The sequence below is a fragment of the Uloborus diversus genome, chromosome 4 (genome assembly GCF_026930045.1).
Source record: "Uloborus diversus isolate 005 chromosome 4, Udiv.v.3.1, whole genome shotgun sequence".
In the NCBI taxonomy this organism is placed as follows: domain Eukaryota; kingdom Metazoa; phylum Arthropoda; class Arachnida; order Araneae; family Uloboridae; genus Uloborus; species Uloborus diversus.
In genome coordinates, this window is record NC_072734.1 from 1,174,992 (window position 1) to 1,182,806 (window position 7,815).

Below are 7,815 nucleotides of genomic sequence, written 5' to 3' on the forward strand. Positions count from 1 at the left end.
TCTTTAGTCTATAAATTATAAATACAGGTAAGAAATTAATTCAAGAGAGAGTTTCCTTTTAGAATTAAGGCTTACCATTTCAACTGTAACAGTTACGGAATATTAAAAATAAAGGAATTAATTAAGAGAATATTTTAATTGACTTCAATTTTTTAAAAATCAATAAGTAAAAACCCAATAGATACACTACACAGTACTTACATGTTGTTACACAATGTACAAGATTGATTATCAGTATTTTTTAATGTATAATTAGAGCTGTGGTTATATTCAATAAAAAGTGATTGAAATATGCACTAAAACTATGAAAATATGCAGCAAAAATGAAAAAACAAGCAATATTTTAAAAAATGCCCAGAAAACTTGTTACTTCTGAACTAAAACGATTGGATCTTTCCAATCATTCACACAAAAAATGGTAAGCAATGGTTCTTCAAGGTCGGCTTCTATGAGACATGGCGAAACAAAAATTACTTCTTAAATTTTTTTCAAAGATAAAAAAGGACCTAAAATCAAGTAAAAAACCCAGCAATAAACATTTATGCATTCAAGTGCACTAACATGAAAAAAAAAAAAAAAAAAAAGAAGTAAGAATCTGCAATTGCATATGAATGTACTACTATGGGAAGGTATACCTGCAGAAATGATTTTTTGAGCTATGTGAAAAAATAATTTTTGAATTCCATACCAGCATTAGGGAAATGCTGAAATTTTACATTTTACTCAAGCTCTATTTTTCGAGTTCCAACCAAATAAGCAAGCTTGTACAAAAAAAAAAAAAAAAAAACTTAAGTACAGTAGATGACAATAATGTAAAATTTGCTGGTACTGAGTTTTACCTCCCAAACGACAATTTAATCCAAGCTCTCTATTATTGAAAATATTTTAAACACAGAAAAAATAAGAAACCTTACGTGGAGATCTTGTTTATTTTAGAATTTGAGCAATACAAAATAATTCACAAATACATATATACAACATAACAAATGTATTACAAATCGCAACATTTACAAATAATAAAAATCATCTTTTATGTCTTGGACCCAGGCATTGGATTTATTTCCACAAAGCACCTGAAACATAGATTAAAATTAGCCATGTAAAACACAAGCTTAATATTATGGTATTCTGAAACTACAAAATCAGTTTCTGTTAACATTAAATTAAATGCAACAGCAAAATCACTTTTCATCTTTTCCAATATTTAACTCAATACACAATAGAACATACTGGTTCGTTAGGAAGAACGTAGCAAATTAAATATGCTTTCTTAAGGCATAACTTACAAGCTAAAATACATCTGCAGCATTATTAAAAAATTCAGTTGCATTTAAAGCACATTAAAGCTAATCAAATAAAGTACATTCATTATATGTACAGTTTAACTCTCTTAATATGAAATCACGGCAAAAATGAACGTTTTATTCGTTAAGTTTGGTTCGCTATCTAATTACAATTTCACGCATAATGCATAATTGCAAGTCTCGGCTAAGACGAACAAAAATTCCTGACCTCTTACTAAAAACGTTTGTGGTTGAATACTGTAGTATCCTTTTCTAGAAATTATTCATTACTTCGTTTGGTAGTAGAAGTCCCATCGTGTATCAAGAAAATATAGATTATTTTGCATAGAAAATACAGTCCGTACATTTGTTGACCCGCAGAAATTGCAATTTATACAGAGATAAAATTGTTCGTCTTCCATTGCGGATTACAACCTATTCCGTGATTTTCGATACCATCTTCCTTTTTCAATATTTTCCAAATATATTCAGAAATAAATATCTCGTTTCTTATAAATGAATGTGCTAAATGTACAATTCGTGCAGCAATATTTTTTAAATGTAGAGCAGCATTTCTTCATGTTTTTTTCCCCCCCACAGAATCACTCATTCACAGTAGTTACGAATAACTGCTAATACAAACGAATTCATAGCTTTTTGATACTTCATATTAACCGAGTTCAACTGTATATACAAAAAAAAAAGTTTGCTATGCAATTTTTTTCTGAGAAAAATAATAAAGCCTCAGACTTTATTTTTCACCTTGCTTGCAAAAAATAATTTTAAAAATTGGAAAATATACTAAATAGAACAAATAAAAATTAATAAAATTTCCTCTTAACTATTCATCAAAAAAAAAATCCTATAACAGATCTTTTATTCTGCTAAAAAAACAAAGCCCTCACTTTGTGAAATTTAAATACTAACCTTACGACAAACTTTTTTGTCCTTTGTTTGAAGAGTATACAACTGTAACTGACACCATTAATTCCTCTTTTAAGTCCACAAGGATATTCTATAAAATGCCCAATAACTTCAAATGACAAAGCAAGAAAAATCTCGAATAATTTATGAAGTAATTTCATTTCAGATCCTTAACTTTGTTACCAAGACTTTTTAAGCCATTGAAAATAGCTCTCTCTCACTCCCCCCTCCCCCCCCCCCCAACCCCGACATTTTTGAAAACAACATTTAAACTGTGATCCAACTTTTTCCCAATGGTTTTAAAACTTGGATTTTGAATTTTTAAAACTGATTTTACATATTCAAATTTTTGGCATTATTTGCAACAATATATAAAAGTAACATTAATCACTATAAAAACAAAATTGCTACTTGGATAGAATGTTATTAGATTTATGTTATTAGATTTATATAATATCCTAAAGAGTTAGCCTATTCAATTGAAGAATTGTTTTTAGTTTTACCTTGAATGATTTTTTTCAAATGTAAAAATAACTGTTAAACTTTTTAATGCAAAAAAAAAAAAAAAAAAAAAAAATTGCAAACTCCTGGTTAAAGTTAAATTGGCTTTGTCACAGATATAATTCAAATTACGGATGCACCGAAGATTCAGTTTGGTCGATTGTACTTTAATATTCAGCAACGGAATACTGAAAAAATTTAATATTTGACAAATGGAGACCAAAAACATATTTTTTGAAACAATGAATGAAAATTATAGTATGCAAATTCTTATTAATAGTAGTATTATCACACTGAAAGTAAATTTAATGCAAGAGAAAATACTAAGCTCAAGTTGTATTGCTTTTTCAATTTTTCTTAAATCTTATCACACACCTCATTAACCTTACCAAGGACGTGCCCAGAAATTTTGGGGCCCGTCACAAATGATTTTTTCTGGCCCTCTCCATATTGTTTACTCTTATGTCCCCTACACATATTTCATCTCTCATTTTAAAAATCTCAGGCACCCTTCATGCTCAGGCTAACAGGTGTTTCTCTCTCTCCTCCCCCTGTGCATGCCCCTCAGGGCTCGAAAATTATATTGCCCGACATGCCCGGGGCATGTAAAAATTCCGATTGGGCGTGAATATTTTACCCTTACATTCCCGGCTGGGCATATAATGATATAAGTTTTTAAATTGAGTATTGGTGTATTTGATGACGATTTATTATGTTCTATTTATTCTAGTATTTCTGTTTTATATTGAAATAATTCTTGGTTCAGATATAAAGCTGTTGAATTTTTTGTCTGATTAATGTTATACGACAAATTCAAATATTTTTGTTATTATACTATGAAACAACCGAGCATGTAAAATTTATATTCGGACATGTAGTTTTTAGACAAACATAAACGGCAGGGCATGTAAAATTTTAAAGATTTTTCTTGCCCTGATGCCCCTGAACCTTACTCTATTACTAAATCCATAAAATACACCGCCAGCTCAGTCATTCCATTTGCAGACTGCAGTTTCGTGCTGATTAGCACTCATCAGCCCAGAATAGGAAGGGACTGAGCTGGAGATGGAAAACCCCCTTAAGGAAGCCGAGAGTGCCAAACACTTCTTTTATATGAGCTACCAGTTTGTTTGGCACTCTTGGCTCTCTTAAGTTGTAAGTCTAATAAGCACGAAACTACAACCCTCGAATGGAATGACTGAGCTGGTGGTGTATTTTATGTATTTCTGCCTTAGCTCTGGCTCTAGGGCAGTAATTTACTGAAAATTACTAAATAATTTAAAAACAAAACAATAACCAGAAAAATAACTCAGAATATTAAGTTTTTATAAAAATGTTAAAATAACATTTTAACTATATTCAGTTGATACTCAGTATACTGCCTATTCGGCAGATAAACCAGATATTTGATTCGGCTAATTATTTCAGTATTCTACCATCAAATAGCAAACAAATGTAAATATCTGACAATTGATAAACAAACACATCTTTCTCTATGGAATGAAGGAAAGTTACAGCAGTTGAAAACCATAGCCAAACTACTATTATCAAATTCAAAGTAATTTTTCTGTAATAGAAAAGCCTCAAATGTTAAATTAAAATTTTATTTTTGCTTTTTAATTTTGCTTAAATTTTACGGCACATTACATCAACCCTACTATCAAACTCATTTAAATATGAAACAGTAACCAGAAAAAAAAACTTCATAATATTAAGTGTTTAAAAATATATAATTTCAAAAATTAATCAAATAGGTGATTAATAATATATAACAACGAAACACTTGGATATTAACTTTTCAATATTTTAATTCAAAGAGTAATAATACCAAATTTTTAGGCATTCTACAAGATTGTCAAACAGATATCCAGAAAGAGACTAATTGGAAACAAAAAATAAATGAAAATACTTAGTACCTCTTAAAGTTTGCAAATGCATCATTGATGAGTTTTTCCCAATGCCATCAACTGTCCACAAATTCTTAGGTCTATTAGGTGAAAAGAAAAACACTAGTAAGTCACATAAGGATTAAAAACATACTTTAATTATTTATATCATAAGCATATTTTTCATAATTTTAAAATGCTTCATCTGTTTGTAATACAAATACAAAAGAAAAATTAGATAGCAAAACTGATTTTTAATAATTTTTTTTTAATTACTTTTTTAACTGTGCATACACAGCTCTCATGGCATTGCTCGGAGTCATGAGATTTTGAAAATTATAGGACATTAATTATAAGTATTTAGTTTTTTACACTTACTTTCTCATAAAGTATGGGGGAATGGGGGCCCATCAACCAAACTGACAAGGGGACCCCCTTTAACTCTTGGCGGCCCTGCCTGCAGACAAGCCGAATATTCTGTTCGGCCAATTACTTAAAAACAACAGAGCCTCGTAATTTGAAGATGCTTAAAAGCAATTACTGCTAAAATGAAATACATTTGATGACGTAATTGCTCTTCTGTTTGCTGTTGATTGTTATTTGGATCAGTGATGTTCCTACCAATTTTTCTGAGGGTATACTCCCAGTAATCCATTACACACAAAATGAGTAAGCGTTACATAAATAATATGTCACAATATGAAAATTTTTGAAGCTTGAGATTGGGAAGTATTTATAAAATGGACGAAGTTATTTATGAAACGAACGAACTCTTTTATGCGAGTTTTTTAATGTGGTCCCTATCCACCACAAAAAGAGGTTAGGATGTATTTATCAATTTATACTCATCTTAAAAGGGTAAATATTTTTCAGTGTTATTAACTTATACTGCGTTGGTTTTTGCAATGGGAACGACAAAAGAAATTAGAGTTAGTGGAAATGTTTTGACAAAATATAAATGCCCCCCCCCCATTATTGGCCAAAAAAAAATATGAATTTATATCTTACGTCAATAATTGTACTTACCAGTGTTTCTGCTTGCAGTTGCATTAATTCTAAATTTTTTCATTTCAAATTAAATTTGGAATTTAATTTGCAATTGCAGGTGAAACGCATTGAGGCATTTAGAAAGAAACACCTTCCCCATAATTTGCCTTATGGAAAGATATTCATTAACTTTGGATGTTTTAGCATTTCGCTAAAGCTTTTTTTTCACATTTTAGCATTTTGCTAAAAAGTTTTGAACTCGGCTTAAACTCTAGTTCTGACTTAATTTATTCGAAAATTTTCTCTGCAAAAATATTGGGAAAGCTAAACAATATTATTCGATTAAGCTGGGAACTTGAACACTTGCGTCTAAGTGGAAATATTTGGTTCCGGGAGGATTTTTAAAATTCGTATAAGTGGGGGTTTTAGTTTATCCGTTACCTAATAACTTATTTCTTAAATCTTACGACACATAACATTAACCTTACTCTTACTTACTCATTTACACATAAAACAGAAAAAGTAAAAAAATAAGACATCATGATATTAAGTGGTCATAAATATGAAAAGTCAGCTTATTACTGATTTTTCATACTTCAAATATCTAAAAGTTGATTTACAATATAATAAATACTGCTAAAAAGCAATCTAATTTAATTAATCACAGTGATCCAAGTTTAATAATAGTCATGGTGCAGAAACATTTGGTTTCCTGCAAGATTTATTTACATAACATTAGCATGATTGTACGCTGTAAAATCATACATCTGAAGCAGTAGATTTTCAAATAAATAAAGGAATTTAAATTTGTGCAGAATTGCAGATAAACTAACCTAATTCGACACATATCATACCACATGCAATATGGAAGACAATTTTCAACCGTATACGATTGTAATTCTCGGCCAAATACTCAGTATTTCGCAAAATATGGTACAATTCCTAAAAGATAATTGCTTTTTGCAACTTGAACAGTATTTTCCCTGGAAGGGATAATAAACTCAGGGAAATAGAGAGGGAAGAGTCGAAGTTTCAAATTTACTACTGTAAATGCATTCAACATTCAACATTGCTTACGTATATGTATAATCTAAAGTAAGAAAAGAATAGGTGCAGTGGCACTCATTGATATGTTATAAGTGCGTTTCAGCTCTTAAAATAAGTGTTAGTAGAGATAACATTAAGTACACAACAAATAACTAAAAATCTAATAAATGAAAAATGTATTTACCTTTCCAATAGAGGCCGCCATGTTTGCTATCATCACCCTCGCTTTTCCATTTCCGGAAGATGGCGTTGCGCGCGCTGAATTCCTATTGGCTGTCAGTCGATCCGATTGGCTAAACTTTACGGTGAAATAACCGCTTTCTCAAAATACGGTGAAAATACTGTTTTTCTTTCGATTAATGGTTTGAAAACCATTTTTTTTATGGTTATTTGACTGTTGAGGCTGAATACGGTAAAATGACAATAAAATAAACTGTTATTTAACCATTTTTTCAGTGAAATTTTTAACAGTGTATGGTAAGAACCCCTCTTCCTGATCTCTTTAATCCACAATACAAGAGCAGCTTCCATTTTCATAATATTTACTTTGATAGACTGCTCTGCAATCTTCAGTATTGAAACTAATTTCTGAACTTTTAAAGGATATCTTTTTGTCTTGACTTTTAATTGTATATGGAAGATTCGCTCATACTTATTGTCGCTTTACCGTCGACATTTTGTAGTTGTTAAAGCATATCGAGAATCTTAGCCTGTTTTTTTAGTCAGAAACGTTCTTTTTCTTCCCATCTTCGAACTTTAGATGAAGGTGTCACTAAGGTGTCATTATATTTCATCAACTTTCATATTTAAATGAAAAAAATAAATAAATGAAAGATGCTGAGTGGTTATTTGATGCGCACTAACAGCGCGATGCGTAGACTAAATTGGTATGGGAACTTTCGCTGTCAGTGTTGCTTAATGGGATGAAAAAACACTCACGAAATCAATATTTAGTAGCCAATAACGAGGCCGATGCTTCCTTCCAAAAAAAGTCGTGTTGTGGACGAAAAATTCGCGTTAGAGCCATTTCGCGTAAGTCGAATCGCGTTGTAGCGGGAGTCGACTGTATTATGAAACGAAAAAGAGTCCGAATGTTATCTTCGTCACGGTAAAATGACGTTGCAGTGCCTTCACCAGACTTTTCAATTTCAAAGAAAATGACAAAGGACTGGAGCAGCACTAACCGT

The 7,815-nt window shown here is 30.8% G+C and overlaps 1 long non-coding RNA gene across 1 annotated transcript; it reads right to left on the minus strand.

The window, feature by feature from the left end:
• Positions 1–910: 910 nt before the first annotated feature.
• On the minus strand, positions 911–6,886 carry LOC129220512 (uncharacterized). Its single transcript, XR_008580474.1, has 3 exons — positions 6,813–6,886; positions 4,625–4,695; positions 911–1,073 (listed from the first exon to the last, which is right to left on the minus strand). It is a non-coding gene; the product is annotated as an uncharacterized LOC129220512 (long non-coding RNA).
• Between the last annotated feature and the right edge of the window lie 929 nt (positions 6,887–7,815).